The 16957-nt window shown below is 40.8% G+C and overlaps 1 long non-coding RNA gene across 1 annotated transcript; it reads left to right on the top strand.

Moving 5' to 3' along the window:
- The first annotated feature begins 9417 nt into the window (after positions 1-9417).
- Positions 9418-15066, top strand: LOC148215076 (uncharacterized). The gene is made up of 4 exons (XR_015796912.1): positions 9418-9551; positions 9771-9993; positions 12182-12229; positions 14831-15066. It is a non-coding gene; the product is annotated as an uncharacterized LOC148215076 (long non-coding RNA).
- Positions 15067-16957: the final 1891 nt, after the last annotated feature.

Genomic DNA, 16957 nt, shown 5'->3' with positions numbered 1-16957 from the left:
GTGGGAAAAAAATCCCCCAGTGCGTCCCTCCGATGCAGTGGTTCAGAATCCTGCCAAGTGGTCCATTCTTAATCCCCCCTCCCTGTTGTCACATGACACACAGCCGAGCGTATTATTAAAGGTTGGAAAGAATTCCAGAAGCTGTGCTCCACAGGCTTTCCCTACCTTGTTTAGCTTAGTAAGGCAGTGTTGACACAACATACAATCTCACATACATAGGAAACCTAGAATATAGCCAGCTGGATATAGCCAGCTTGTCCGTATGTATGATAAAATCCTGAGATAGAAAGAAAGAAAGAAAGAAAGAAAGAAAGAAAGAAAGAAAGAAAGAAAGAAAGAAAACTTTCTCTTTCTTTCTTTCTTTCTTTCTTTCTTTCTTTCTTTCTTTCTTTCTTTCTTTCTTTCTTTCTTTCTCCCTCTCTCTCTCTCTCTCTCTCTGAGTACTGTTTTTGTAGCCAATATTCCCAGCCAGATATCTTTTAGGTTTCATCACAGAGCTACTTCTAAAAAGACTTGACATTATTCAGTGTTATTTATAATAATATAATGTTCACTCCCCCTCTTTTCTGGAAGGAGGAAGAAGCTTATCTTTCCCCATTGAAATGCAAACTATACTATGTCATTCATTTGCAACCAGCAAAGCTGGGGGGTAGGATAGCTAAAATAAAGGTCTAACAAAAATAACCATGATTTGCCAGGCTCATTTTGCAGTTTTTACAAGATGACCCTAATATTCACAATATGAATGCATTTGTGGATTTTACATAATGACTTTTATCAGGAAGTTGGATTCTGCTTCTTAAATCTAATTGCCAAGTGAAAAATAACAGACATGAAGAAGCAGATTACCTTATCAAATTTGCAGCTCCTGAATATATAGTGCAATAATATAATGTCTCCTCACCACCTAGGATTTTTTTTTTAAACTCTAGAATGAAAGGAGTAAAACGTTATTTTACTACTATAGATTTGAATCTTTAAAGATGAGAAGGAAGTGAGTTTTGATGCGTTTCCTCAAATAGTAAAAGGCTCAGTTGTAATGTAACAATACCTCCCCATTTAGATGCTTAGAAGAGCTTCTCAGTTCATCCATCTCTCTCTCCCCCCCCCACCCCCACCCCATGCACACTCCAAAACCATAAATTCTGAGGAACTACCTGGAGCAATTCATGGATAATTTATTTGGTGTTATATGCAGTTGATTTCTAGAAAATGGAAAGCCAGGAGCCCAGATGCTTATATGGCATTACTACTGAGTCTTGTAGAACAAGAACATGCAATCTACAGCCCGCATACAGACTCTGAAAGCTTTTCAACCAAATTATATGGGGAAGAATCAAATTGCTATTAATCAGATCAAATCTGTTCTTGCTCCATCTACTTTATGGTCTGTGGTTGCTGGCAAACCATTTAAAGGTTGGATTTGCTTTCCAGATTGATAAAGCTCACATACCTCTTTTCTAGAAGATTGCCATGGTGAATATAATGCACATTTAAATTTGCCTATTTATAAGGTATATACAAAGGATCCAGAAGACTTACCTTGTCTATAACTCAAGATGCATATTTATCTGCACTGCACAGAACTGTTGCCTCCCTTAAAGTAACTTTGGGACCTGTAGTCCTAGGTGGATGGGTGAGGGTTCTGTAGTATCATCTCCAAGCATTAATTGAGAGAAGGCTCATTAATCATAAAACTGATGTATGTTTATAACATGGGAAGTGGCTCAATTAAAGCCAAAGTTCTAGGACAGCTGAGAAATTGAGACCCAAGTTGGATTAGGCTGAAAAAAGAGTGAAAATTCATACCATTCTCTTAAAACATCTGCTGCTTTTGTTTCAAACACTGGTAGCTATGTTCTGCATCATGGATGAAGTCTTGCTTGAATTTCACATCAGCTATCATCTATTGTTTCTATGGAATACAGACTTGATCTTATAAGTGGCAACTAAGATTCCTCCAAACTTGAGACAGAGGATTTTTAAAAAGGAAGATGAAAAGACCCCTGCTCCATAATTGTTTCTTGCTGGCCTTGTCTTTAGTATCTTTAGTATCTTGCTCTTTCTCCAGTTAGGAACTGTACTTCCTTAACCCAATTATTTGCTGGGAAGAAGTAGCAAACATTTGGTAGAGTTCATGGCTGCTGTGACTGGGGCAGGACTGGATGAGACAGAGCATTATCACATTTGTCCCTTGTAACCTCTGAATATGTTCAGACTGAAACTCCATACCACACCAGAGCACATCTGGTTCCTTTGCTCTTGTATTAATATATATATATACACACACACACACACACACGGCTTTTAAATGTAGAAATATTAAAGCATTTACACTAGCTAAAATCAACTAGTTAATATTCCATTGCATAGGAATTAAGTGAGAATAGAGTTGGTGGAATCTTTTCAAATTAACCAAGTTTGGAATAAATTTATTTGCAAGATAAGTACTTGTCTTTAAAAATAAAACTGTTTCTCAACTAGGGATAGTAAAGTAATTATAAGCTAACACTATGTTGGTCTATGACCATAATAAAGATTTGATTTGATAAAAGCTAACACTGCATGGCAGATGTGACTATATTTAACTCAGAGAGGAAAATATGATACTCCTGGGGAATATTTTTTTAATCTAACCAGATCCTCCATGTACATCAAGGGTAAAAGTTTTCCAACTAATAATAAACCCATGTGTTTATGCAGCCAAGTGTTTGTATATGAGTATGTGTTTGTATATATGTGTGTGTGCAAGGAACACCATGTTTTGTAGGCTGTGCTTTAAGTGGTTGATGACATTTAAGCACCACAACTTCACTGTCCATTTACCAAAGTCATGGACTTAAAATCTGCAGTGGCATGGTTTCAAACACAGCTGTGTTTACGTGAGTTGTGTGATCCTATGCACATGTGACAAACTTCAAATAAATGTGCTCTGAATGGTGGTGCGGCAAATGCATGTTAAAATAAATGCCGAAAAGGACACTCACTAGAAAGGAATGGAAAAACTCACTTCAAATAAACTGAGTAGTGGAATGGTGAATCGTGGAACATGTGCTATGCAGAGAAACTAACATTAAGCTGGAAAATGAAAAGTGAAAGAGGAATTGCTTTAGCATGTTAATGCAGCTTTATAAATAAGATTTTAAATGCTGAACAGTAAGGAAATCAAGTTATGTTCTCCACAATATATGTAATAAAGTTACACTGAACATCTATAGCATGGTTTAAGGCATAATGGTGAATAATGTATCATACAAAATTATAAAAAGTTTTTAAAGTGACCAACTGAAAAATAACAGCCCCAAACTAATAATATCATAAACCCACTGTTAATTTATAGTACTAGCCACAACTCTAATACATCCAAATTCTAAGATTAGACTAACACTTAGCATTAATTGCTAAAATAAAATTGCTAAACATCAAGCACTTTGGTTTCAATTAGTCTCTGGATTGATTGGTCTTCTTATGTTTCAACATAAGTCCATTTAAAATATTTCTTTTGATTTTTTCACTGATTTCTATTAAGCAAAAAATGAAAGTTTCCCTTTTGTTTTCTTGGGTTTTATGGATTTCCAAAGAGATTCTGGAGCAAACGTTTCAGGCCCCTGTTGCCAGGGACATATAGATTTCATTGTGCACATTGGGCATCTTTTTGAAGGAAAAGAGTGCAGAAATCAGATTTTATCATACCATATGAACAAAAATATACATGCATTTGTCTTGTGTTCCTCCTTCCCAGTGACATGGTACAGGTTGCTGTTTTCCTAGTACTGTTAGCAACAGGACATGGCAGCTTGGTTCTCACTGCTAATCAGCTGCTTGATGGAGCCCAAATTGTTTGGTTTCCAGCTGATCTGCACAATGAACAGGTCAGCTGGGCAGCAGAGAAAGTGGGTGGGGTCTACCCAGCTTTTGAGGGCCACATGCAGTCCCTGGGTCAGAGGTCCATCCATGCTGCAAAAATGTGATGTTTGTTGGAAGAATGAAGCTAAAGAACAAAGTGTCTAACTGAGGAGAAGGCAGCTTGGTATACAGTATGTATATTCCATCTTCATCCTTTGATATGGATTGATATGCCAGCCATATTTTGATGATAGGCTAATCACATCTAGAACAAACACAAATGGCCTTCATGGGAACCAAATAGCCGAAAATGACCCTTGCATTTCAAGAACATGTTGGAATATGATTAATGCAGATAAATAGCTATGTGGGCATTTTGAACAAAAGGGGGAAGATGCTGTTCTGCTGCAGCCTAGTGGGATTTTCATCCATGAAACTGAATGGCATCCACAGTTGTGCAGGATGACCTGCCAGGTGCACAGCAACATAACCAGTGATGCTGATGGGCTGGCAAAGATGGCTGCTGGAGGGTTGTGTTAGGCTGAGTTCAGTTGAAATGAATGAAGCAGCTGTTACTTTCCACACCTTCTTTCAGTTCAAAAGAGGAAAGTGAAAACAAAAGAATTGAAAGCATGTTTTGAACAATCTGATAAAATCTGATTTCTGCACTCTTTTCCTTCAAAAAGATGCCCAGGAAATGAAAATGAAAAATTACTGGAGCTCCTACAAATCTATTTAATGCTTTTAAAGATGGCTGTGTAATTTATTTCTTTCATCTTGTTCTTCAGTAGCTTTCAAAACTATGACTGATTTCACTGGAAATCTGAAGAAGACAGGAAAGATTAATGTAAAATCCAGAACCTGACTACTTTGTTATGTAGAAATTGGGGAGTCACAATTTCCAGTGTTATGGCTGCAATTAACCTATTTCGTTTTGTCTTGCTTTAATTCATTCACAACTTGTTTCTGTATTCAGTTTATGCCATCAGACAAAGACATAATCCTCTGTTACGTGTTAAAATAAATCTCCTTTGTAGATGGAGCTCCTTTAGGATGTAGCTCTGTAATGGTACCCATTATCTTACTTTGGTGGAATACTCTCTGTGGGCATCACACCATGACCTCCATGCACAATTGCAATAACACGTTTCTCTAGAATCAAAGTACCAGTTGTCACTAGTTCAGCAGCTAAGAAAACCTCTTGATATGAGCAGTTTCCACATTATAGAAATGGCACCAAGCTAATTCTTTTTTTTCAAGTCAATCCTCAAATGCACATGTTTATACTATAACTTGTGGATTAAAAAAAAAATTAAATTGAAAGCAAACAATCCACAAACCCCATTTATTAGGACTCAGACTAAGACAATTCAGTTGTACCAGCCATGGTTGTATTGATTTATTGCAAACACTCCAGTAAGAGACAAATATCAAATCATGCCTTTAATAGGAATATAAACATTGCAGATCTTAGCCGTCATTCTCTCAGAAGTTAGAAGATGCTAACTGCAATTCCCAGGGTTCCTTGGAAGAACCAGACCATACTGCCATTAATATTTAAGAACTCCAGGAACTGGGAGAAGGTTTTGTATGCCATTTAATCCAAGCCCTGCTTTGTGCATAAAATTCAAACCAAAAGCATCTTCAGCAGAAGGCTGTCTAGCTCTGCATCAGTAGTATAGAAACTGAATCCAAGGACCACATAGACTGTCCCAAAAGCCATGGGCCACCTCCCCAAGAGTTCCAAAATTTGCTATCAAATTGAATTTTTGTATATGAAACCAGGGGAATATGATCAAATACACAACTGGAGAGCAAGCATAATAGCTATATTTAATTTTAATTACACTGGCATGGAAAAGAATCAAAATCTATTGTAGCTTTTTGTCCCACCCAGTTTTTGTAGTCTTTGGAATGTAGCCCTTTCAATGCTATTCAAGGGCCAAATGCAAGTCTTGATTTGGAAAAGGTTGCAGACTTTAATTATAGGTGGCATCCTTTCGAAATCATCACTTCCCTGGCCAAATAGTTCTTACCATCTAGAGTGAGATGTGATCCTAATCAGTGCATAGGAGGAAGAAGAGGCAATACATTATTTGACAAGGAAGAACCCAGAAAAAACAGAATCAAGAGCTTAGGTGTATATGTGGGAGTGAAGCTTCACTCTTGGTTGAAATAAAGTATTTATTCAAACCAAGTAAGATCCAAGAGTCTACTGTTAGTTAAGCCGGTTACATAATAAGGGATTGAGAATTTAAAGAGGCTAGATTTATGGTTATGTTGAACCAAAGCATGACAGTCAATGCTGTTTAATAGAATGTTTTGAGCTATCTCATAAAGAACAAAGAACAAATATCATTCACACATTTCAATCAATGTTCATACATACCATTTACGATCTCTGGATAGTCTTATAGCTTTGCTGAATCCAATATTTCAGAGTATAGCATCCATCCTGACACCGTGTAGTTAGAGTGAGTGAAAATACTTGGGGCCTGCACCAAATAGGACCACTTCCCAATATCAGTTCCTGCCTTTGTCTAACCCCACCTATTCCTGCACCCCCTTTGTGTAAGGAGTCAGTCTTGCCTGTAGCACTTGTGGATACCTGGATTTCTTTCTAGATGAAGCAGATGAATTACACCGATGTAGTGACTCCGAAGGTCTCAGGACACACGTGTGGGCAAATGTACTATCTCAGAAATGCAAGTTATTCCTTTACCGCATGCAGTCATGGGAATGCTTCGGATGACGCCAACAAGAAAAAGAATAGTTGGGTTAGCCTGGCAGTTTAGACTCCCGCTATGCCCTTGTTTAGCCAGGAAGTGGAATCCTATAAATCTGACAACCCTGAAAAGCAGAAGCTGTGTTCTTACAATGAACTGAAGGAAATCACAAATAAAAAAAAATCAGAGCAAGAGGGCTTTTAATCAGAGGTATATTTCTAAAATGATTTCCCACTTCCTTTGCAGTGAGTGGTGGGAAATTTACGGCAGAGAGGCTCTCGGAGGAAAAATCACCAGCAACTGAAGGTGCTGTTGTACTAATTTTGTTCCCTTACAAACAGCAAGTTGAGGAGACATAATAAGATACAGAAGCAAGGAATGATGATTTTGGTTTGAAAGAATAGGCAGCATCCTTGGATCACAAACAAAAAATAAACAGCACCCTTCCCATTGCCAGAACTCAGGAACAGAATTACATTTTTTAATAAAAAGAGCTACATATAGGCCACCCAACAGAAGTAGGGATGCCATGAACAGTGCAAAAGCAAGGAGGTATAGCAAGATCTATTTTGACCAAATTTGGTCCCATCATAAATCACTAATAATGAAAAGTTGGTAGTTCCATCTCTCTTCCCCTAGGTTTTCAGAAGTGAAGCAGGGCATCTCTACTTCATCAGGTTACTTTCTGGCATCTTATGGCCACCATGAGTGGCTCAGAATATTTTCAACCCCGTCAAAGCAGATTTGCAAAAGAATATTTCTTCTCTTTGAAATTAGAATAGAAGCTGTGACAAAACTGGGCTCTGGATTGGCACATCTACATTCAGCTGCTGCCTGAATTGAGTGGTCCAGCTGGCCCAAGGATGCCACACACTTCTTGGTGCTCAGTGTTGAGCAAGTTCAAATACCGTTCCCTTCCTGCTTTAGTTAACTTTTACAAGTGTTGCAGGAACCAATGGAAAAGAAGGAACATGCCACGGGTGGCAACATCTGTGTCCATCTCATCCTAGCTCAAAGTATTTACTCACTTGTGTTCCCAGCATGAAACAAAGAAGAACTGCAACAAAGGTAATCATAAGAGTGTCTGGAGTAAAGGAAGGACGGAAATGACTGATTTCCATATATGTGAAAGATGAAAGCTGCGCCAGTGGTTCCCCCCCCCCTCTTTTTTTCTTTCTCTCATTGTGGAAGAATGTCTACACAGTTCTAGCTAGCTGGCAAGCACAAAATAAATGCACATATTCTTATTATATAGAGACATCAGTACCTCCTAGGAAAGATACAGAATAAATCACAAAGAGACAGCCTATGTATTGTATGTCTGGGTTGCCAATCATGACTTGTTCCCCATTTACTTGCTGCAAAAGTGAAGAGCTACTGGATTATTCTAATGGATCAGAGAGCTACTGTGAAGTGAAGAGCTACTTGATTATTCTAATGGATCCTGGACAATGGTTAATGTAAAGATTGTAAACATATATGTGCAAAGACGCTGGGAGCAAAATGCAGTAATATCCTTTATTTTACTAAAATACACCATTATAGGAATCCCTAGCTGGAATGAGAAGTTGCTAGGAAGCTTATGAAGGGCCTTTGCTTAGGGGTAGAGTAATGCCATACATTGAAATTCAGTCTTTGTCACTTCAAACTATAGTAGGAGCAGAAAGATCTGTTTGACATGCTGGCATTGCCACTTAGTGTTGACAGTATTAGATTAGATGGTCCAATGAGCTGGTTCAGAACAGACCCTCCTATGTTCCTATAGTACAAAGTCAGCTCTGCCTGCACATTTTTAGAGAGGGATGTGGCTCATCAGGAGAGTACATACTTTGTATAAAGACAGTCCCATGTTCAAATGCTGTCATCTCTAGATAGAGCTGAAAAAAACTCATATCTGAAGTCCTGAATAACCTATAGTGGTCAGTATTGGTAATATTGGGTTAACTCAGCTGCCCCCAAACTGATGCCCTCCAAATGTGTTGGCACTACAAGTCCCAATATTCCTAACTGGCCATGAAGAAGGGCTGAGCTAGTTAGACCAATGGATTGAATGTATGAAAACTTTCATGCTCCACCAGTTTGGGAGATTTGTGACTTCTAGTGGGAATCTGCTATTTTATCCTGGTAAGATTGCAATCAATTTCTTTCCCTTTCCCTTTCCCTTTCCCTTTCCCTTTCCCTTTCCCTTTCCCTTTCCCTTTCCCTTTCCCTTAATTAATATCTAGTTCTCTCTTCCTTGAAAGAACTGTGTTCATAAAAGATATCCAGAAGTCCCAAATTCCAGGGAACACAAAACTAAGTAATGTAATGTCAGCTATTCTGTTAAAGTAGTTTATGTAATTAGTAAGGAAGCATGATTGCAAAGACACATTGGCCTGCCTGCCTGCCTGCCTGCCTGCCTGCCTGCCTGCCTGCCTTCCTTCCTTCCTTCCTTCCTTCCTTCCTTCCTTCCTTCCTTCCTTCCTTCCTTCCTTCCTTCCTTCCTTCCTTCCTTCCTTCCTTCCTTCCTTCCTGTTAGTCCTTAGACACCCAGGTGAATTTACCTGGTTTTCCCAGAAATGGCTGAGGATTTCCATGCAGAAATGTTATTAATAACATTATTTTCTGAGCTTCTGGGTCTGCCTGCCTAATGTTCCGCACTCAGTTCTTGCCTTTAATCATCTTCTCCTCTTCAAGAGTTTTTTGAAATCAAAAATGACATCCTGTCACACTCCACTCTTGCTGAGATACAGGCAGCCTGACTGTACTAATTTGGGGCTGCTGCAACACAAGCCGCTCCATTTCTATGACCATTATACAGTGTCATAAGCCCCTAACGTCACCAGCTGACACTCTCAGAACTAAGCCAAAGTCACCTAACGACATTATCTGCCCACCCACAAAGACTGCAAAAAGAAGAAAAGCTGACACCCTGAAGATTTGAACGTGTAAGGCTGGCCTTCAAAACGTGTGACAATGACTCACGCTGAGGGACACAAGGTAAACTGCTGCCGAAGCACTTTGACATAATGTGGGATTCATTTCTTCAAGAGCTATAACCATTGCTTGAGTCAGCATTTTCAGAGTCAGTAATTTACAGCGACAGAATGAAATGACACCATTGGAACATGGGAATGGAAGCAAAACTTGTGTCTAAATAAAGAAGCACAGAGGGGCAAATGGAACGAAGCTCACTTGATAATGCTGTTTTTTATGCAGAAAGAACTGCCATCCCCCAGTTCTTCTCAGGGCTATGGCATGAGTCCTGCCCATCTGTGCTGCCTGATCCTGTGAAGTATTACTGCAGTTGAATGAATGTGTGCTCCTGTCTATTCACCAGCGAGCAGTGCCAGTCTACAGGCAACTTGAATAGATGGCACCAAAGAATTTTCTGGTTTCTCTCTGCTGCTGTCTGGAGCTCACCTGGAATTCAGTAGCACAGGTATGGTAGCTGTTAGGCTGAATTAGGATAGCTTGAGAGTTACATAGGACAGATACAGAATATTGACTCCAAGGTCACCCTGTGTTGGATGACCTAAACACTTTTACCCCTTACTAGAAGGGTAATAAGCCACATAACTATCTAAATTCAGTCAGCAGTGAGGCTGGAGATGGCAAGACTAATTTGTCCTGGTGAGTATGTCATTTGCCAAGGCAAGAGATTTAACAAAGGGTTAATCTCCTATTCCTACTGCTGGCACAGGGAGGGTACCAAAAGTGGCCTGGCAAAACAAGACTTCTCAAGAAACTCCTTTTATTTCTCAATGTTTGTGACTATCTTTATGACATGTGGACTTCAACTTCCAGAATCCCCCAGCCAGCATGGCTATTGCGAAGAATTCTGGGAGTTGAAGTCCACATACCTCAAAGTTGTCCAGGCTGGGAAATATTGTGTAGTTGTACTTTATTTATTTATGTATTTAATTGTTTCTTTGATGTATACAGTATAGCCACCCATCTCACAGTAGTAACTCTGGGCAGCTTATAATATTTAAAAACAATAAAGTAACATAATATAAAAATGAAATAACAGCTGAGGAGCCATTGATCAGCTATCTCCCTGGTGCTATGGAGGTGGATGGTTAACAGGGAGACAAAAGAGTGGTGGGTGAAGCTCCCCTAATTCTGTCTATCGTAGCTCCAATCCTAATAAGGCCATCGGAAGATTTTTTTTAAACACACACATGCACACACACTTCTTTTTTTTGGGGGTGGGGGGGAACCTATACATGGCAAGAGCCTCTAGAAAGATTAGACCACCATACCTAGACAGCAAAAATCCAGATAACCACTAGCTGACAGCAAGTTATAAACTCTTAACTCCCTGCTGCCAAATTTGGTAGCTGGAGAAAGATGGCTGCTTCCTGTTTGACTTGGGACATCCCTGATCATCTGCTGTTGGTGCAGGTGTGGCATGTGTGTGTGTCTGTGTGTGTGTGTGTGTGTGTGTGTGTGTAAAAAAAGTCTGATGGCCTTATTAGGATTGGAGCTACTATAGACAGAAATGTCCGACTAGGTCAGCTCTAATGTGTAAACTCAGCTAGTCAAGGTCAAGGCTGAGTGGCTGATTTCAATCCAATTGTCCTGGGTCCAAATCCAACAAGCAGATCGCTTTACCTCAATAAAGTAACTTGCTCTAAGTATAGGGCAAGACACAGATACTGTCAGGTTCAGCCCAAGAACCACCACAAGACAGTCCAGAAATCAGCTCAGCTTCTTTATTAGCTTGCACCTAATAGATAGAATCTCGCCAGACTAACTCTAATCCCCAACGATAGCAACTATAACCATCATGCCCTCAGGGAGGGGCCAGTCTCTTTCTCTTGACTTGCACACAGTCCAGCTGGGGGCTGAGGAGGCGCTTGCCCTGGAAAGTCTCTCCCCCCTCCCTGTAACCTTGAAGCTCCATTCCAGAATCCTCCCCGCTCATGCCTTCCATCACAGATACACATGAGAGGGTAAACATAGTCCACCTGTGGGATGGACACAGCACATCAACTCAGGTGTGTGGCATGATCCTAAAATGGATGGAAAAAGCACTGAGGCCTCAGTCTTCGATCGGACACAGGCTGAATTCCCTCCCGGGAATCCAGTGCCAATGGTGAGCAGGACTGAAAGAAGCCATGAGTATGGCCAAAGACAAACACAGGTGGGGTTTCCTTGTTCTTTTAGGCAAACCTCTTTCCCTCCTTTTTTCCCATTCTGACTCCCATGTTTGTTTCTTCCACGTGATAGCTTGCCAGGGAAAGGGCAAATCAGAGCTATCAGTGATATCGTGAAATGAAGTTGAACCAGGCTGTAGTTGCCCTGCCCTGGTTTAATACACTGGGAGAAGAGGCAGTCATGCAAGGCATTCTCAGCTGAGATGACTGGTGTTTCCTGGAGGACTTTGAGCTATTCCCCATCTCCAAATGTAACCTACCTCTCTGGAGGGCTGAGAGTCTGAAAAAAGAAGAATCAGGGGCTCTGCCCTACAATCCTAGTCAAACGTAAAGAATCACAGTAGACCTCTCTGGGTTGAGATATTATTTTGTTTGGGTATTCTACTTAGTTACCCTCAAATCGATACAGACTCATGGCCCTTTACAAAACAACTGACAAAAACATCTGATTGTGTCCAATTCTTACAGGCACAAATAGGATTTCACAGGACCGTCTGAGTACGTACCATCGCCTATGTAAGTTAAAAATATATAGCTGGATGGCTGTCTTTTTGCCATCTTATTAATGCGTAAGTTCTATCCCAAGAGTTTTTCACTCATTGCAATTTTAACTATGTTTATTCTCCTTATTTATTAACTGCTTTAAGATATTAGATGGGAATATGATAGAAAAATGCGTTAAACTTAAAAGAAGGAAGTATATGCTTTCTGTGAACAATAACATATTTGTAATATATTCTTAACTTTTTGTATTCCTGAGGCAGTTCTCTTGAACAATAGCAAAATATTAGCCAGACCAGAAGTTGGAACTGGAAAACAACAAATTGGGGCAAAGCTTTTCTTTTAAAAAGAAACTTGAAGAAGGGAGAGAGGCATTTTGGCCATTAATAGTAATCGGAAAGCTGCCCTAGACAGATAGGGGTGGCAATATGTTGCCTCATCTCAGCTAGGCCTCTGAAGGTTTCAGATAGAGGCAGACAACAATACTTGTACCATTAAGCAGGAAACCTCATCAAAATGCTTGGCATAAATTCTGCAGCCAAAATGAGGCAGCAAACTTATTTTAATTTTCTTATGAAGATACTGCTAAAAATGAATGAATGGAATTGTCTTGCTTTAACATCCAAGGTTGCCTTGCAATATAGCCTTAGGTATGGCAGTTAAGGCTTAACAGATAATGGCAGCATGCAGAAGATCTATCTGTCCATCTTCCATAATAGCTGGAGAATTTGAACTATATAAAATGTGTGAGAGAGACTTTCTTTCTTTCTTTCTTTCTTTCTTTCTTTCTTTCTTTCTTTCTTTCTTTCTTTCTTTCTTTCTTTCTTTCTTTCTTTCTTTCTTTCTCCTTCTCCTTCTCCTTCTCCTTCTCCCTTCCCCAAAAACTCTCTGGAAAAATGAAGATATCAGTACAATTGCCACTATGCCCTAAAAACTCTTTCAAATGTGAAGGGAAAGAAAGGAAAAATACCTGTATGTCAATGCAAGTAAGAAGAGGTAGGGAAGGAGAGAAAACAGAGACAAAGACAGGACATTTCCACACTGCATCTGTCTGTCTGTCTGTCATATTTATATCCTGCCTGCATTCACAAATTCTGAAGATAATCCCAAACATCTTCATATCTGCTGACTTGAAACCCTGAGAACAAGGAGCAACTAATCACTGTCCTGCCCCAAACTGTCACAGATCCTGCGGCAACCCAAATCCCCTCATTCCCACTCAACTGATGAAGGAAATAAAACCATCTGTTTACACAGCCTATCCCCCACCCCCCTTCCTCGTCTTTATTTCATTTTGAGTGTGTTTCTTTGGGATTATAGGCAAAAAATCCGAGTAGTTTCTATGAGGTGGAGCTGAACAAGCATCAAGCCACCCTTCCTTTTGAAAGATCTGCTAGGGTGGCTGAAACCAGGGAGTCAGGAAGTGTAGGGAGGCAAAAGTTTTTGAAGTGAGTAACAGGCTGCTCACAACTTCTACAGAGCTGCATTAAAAAAAAAAAATGTTTTACTGTGGCTTCAACTATACTGCAGCCGAGCCAGAAATAAACTGGATGCGGTTCAACTTTCAAACTCAGCCAACCCCGTGGCACAGGGCTGCAGAGTTGTTTTTGTGCTGGTGCAGACTTCTCAAGTAGAAGGGGCTGGAGAGGGGAGGGCTTGGGACCTCCCAAGAAGAAGAGTACCAGACAGGGAACTGCAAGGGGAGAGCACACTGTCCAGGAGTATCTGTGAAGGAGCACGCCCTGCTGGAGAAAGCTTCTAATCTTGCTCCTTCTTCCCAACCTCAATTACATTGGAGAATAAGCTTCTGAACCAGCAGCCCCAACTCCTCATCCCATAGAAATCCATGGGGGTGGGGGTGGAAAGTGACAAAACATGGGTCATGATGTCACCATGCAAACCGTGTGTGTTACATACTTGTATTTGATATCAGGAGTTGGGTTTTGTGACATGACATTGCAATGCAGGTTTAATTTCTTTCACATTTTATTGGGGATAAAAGAAAACCCTCTGCTGAAATCTAAATCTCTCCTTTAAAGTATATAAGGAACAATAGTATACCAAGGGCATCACTATCATTTTCTGTAATGCTTTCATGTTCTCTGGTGGTCAACCACCCACTTACCTGCAACCAAACCTCACCTTCCTGACTCAGTGAATGGACAGGACCCATCACAACAACAGGCTGTGCAGGCCTTCAAAGGGAAAGAGGTGTTTCTTGTGTGTAGGGGTGCTCACAAAGCACCTACCGGTACTAGCTGCCTCCTCCTTGATTGCGTGGCTGCCCTCTGCGGACGCAGTATGGTTCAGGGAAAAGATACATGGGGTTAAGGGGTGGTAAATGGAAGCTAAATATGCGCTCACACCATTCTGAAACAACTTTCTGCTTTTGAGTCTGAAGCCTTGCGCAGAACATAAGACCTAGTATGTATACATAGACACTGAGTCTGTCTGTCTATCCATCCATCCATTTGTATCTGTAATTTTTTTCTAGAAAGATAAAATTAATTTCAATTAAATGCACCTCTGTTCTGCCTGAGGAAAGGCTTTGACATATTCCAGCAAGTTGGTAGGAAGATAGGTATTCACTTTCCTACTCTTTCTTTCTTTTGGCAGAAAACTTATTTTCTTTTGGGAGAAATTAAGGAAAACATGACACAGGATGTGACCGCTTTTGCCCTCCTACTATTAATAAGGCAGAAAAAAAATCATCTCTCCTAAGAAGACATCCCATTAGTCTACAATATATTGCATGCAAGAGTTTTAACTCTTTTTATGTTGTTTCTGATAAAAATTAACTTGATGTCTTGGTAACTTTCCTTCTAATGTTATCTACAGAACAATCTGCAAGAATGTCCCATAATTACATATGTTCTCTTTTCCAAATTAATAAGAGAAATGTATTAAAATAAATATATGATTTATTTCTATGTGTTGCTAAACAGTGCGTATGAGGAGAGGCATCCTTTAATGAAGTTTGGCATTATTTATTAAAGGTTTCTTTGATTCTAATTATCTTTGGCAAATTTAGGACACTGAAAAGCAAGCAATATACTATAGCTCTGCTTAATATAGATGTACTTTTGGCATGCTTCTTTACAACATTCTGCTGCCTAAACTTCATTCATTTTGATATGATTTATTCCGGAAGATTTTGACAAAGGGAATGCCCATCCAATTTAGAGAAACCAAGTGGATCCATAGAAGCAAGCAAAATAGGGAGTATTGGGTGGGGGTACAATCACAGAACTGGTTATACTACATTCCAGCCAAGGAAATGCCAAACAATGAAGTGGTTATTAATCAAGAACATGCTTGGCCCCTCAGCAGGAGTGTCAATAAATTGATGATAGCCAATCAAGGTTATCATTGTCCTTGAAAAACCATCACTATCATGATGCTATCTATATATTACTAAGACTCTCATGTCTGTAACCTTCAGCTGGGTGAAATAGTGCATCATAGGGCAACAATTTTTGAACCAAGTTACCTCAAATGGACTAACTTATAGAATGCATCCAAAATCCAGGACCCATTACTCTTGTGGGATTGAAATTTGGGAAATTGTAGCTGCTTCAGCACTACTGTGCTGCTGTGGTCAGCCCAGGTCATGTGATCGTCCTGGGTGTATCCCTGACTTCTTTCCCACCTCCATCTGTCCCCTGTGCCCAATCAGCTGGCAGCAAGGCCCAATGGGCAAGTGGCAATTGACTGCTTTGGAAATGAGTCAGAAATTTGAAATCTCTTAATGGCTGTGGGATTGAGGGAAGGATGAGGGAGTGATGTGGATGCCTGTGGCAAGGTAGGCTGGCTGGGGGGTTCCAGTGGCTGATGGGTGAGCCCTCTTCCTCCCTTGAGGGAGGGGGCCATTGGGGACACACTGGAATGGGGAGTGGGGGTGCAGTTTTCCTCATGGTCTGCTACTCCCTTTGTTCTACCCTCCCAGCAAAGTGGCAAGGAGTTCTGCTGGTCAGCTGAGGAGGAGGAGGAGGCTTCACGGGACTCTCCTGAGGGTCATGAGGGAAAGGCAAATGGCGCAAGCCTATATTATATGTGGAAATGAAGGAAAGAACAGAGGGAGGGAGGGAGGGAGGGAGGAAAGAAGGAGGGGATCTCTTTCCCACTTCCCTCTGTCCCCTGTGCCCAATCAGCTGGCAGGAAGGCTGCTTTGGAACTGAGACTGAAATCTGAAATCTCTTAACAGTGGTGGGCATTGAGGGAAGGACGAGGGAGCGACTTGGGTGCCTGCTGGCGAGGTAAGGCTGGCTGGTGGGTGCTGGCAGTTGACAGATGAGCCCTCTTCCTCCCATGAGGGAGGGGGCCCTTGGGGAAATGCCAGAATGAAGAGTGGGGGTGCAATTTTCCTCGGACTCTGCTGCTCCCTTTGTTCCACCTCCCCCCAGCAATGTGGCAGGCAGGCAGGCAGGCAGGCAGGCAGGCAGGCAGGCAGGCAGGCAGGCAGGCAGGCAGGATTTCACTCCCTGCCAGCTTCCCACAAGCAAAGTCAATGGGGAAGCCGGCAGTAACTCACAAGTTGCTCACACTCCCACTGCTTTTTTGCCCTTGGCCATTCTGTTTCTCTGTTTAGGTAAGGAAATAAATCTGATGACCCAGCAGGTCACAGGTTGTCTAGTCTACCCTAAGATGTGTTGAACGTTAATTCCTGTAATTCCAAATAGGGTGAATCCAGGATGTTTTGGTGCTTCAGATACTATCCAAGATAGTACCCCCTTCTATTAAATT

Source organism: Python bivittatus, unplaced genomic scaffold (genome assembly GCF_059951505.1).
Source record: "Python bivittatus isolate LINGU-HERP-01145 unplaced genomic scaffold, Pbiv_v1 ctg000480_np1212, whole genome shotgun sequence".
Lineage (NCBI taxonomy): Eukaryota > Metazoa > Chordata > Lepidosauria > Squamata > Pythonidae > Python > Python bivittatus.
This window is presented reverse-complemented; position numbering and strand designations above follow the sequence as displayed.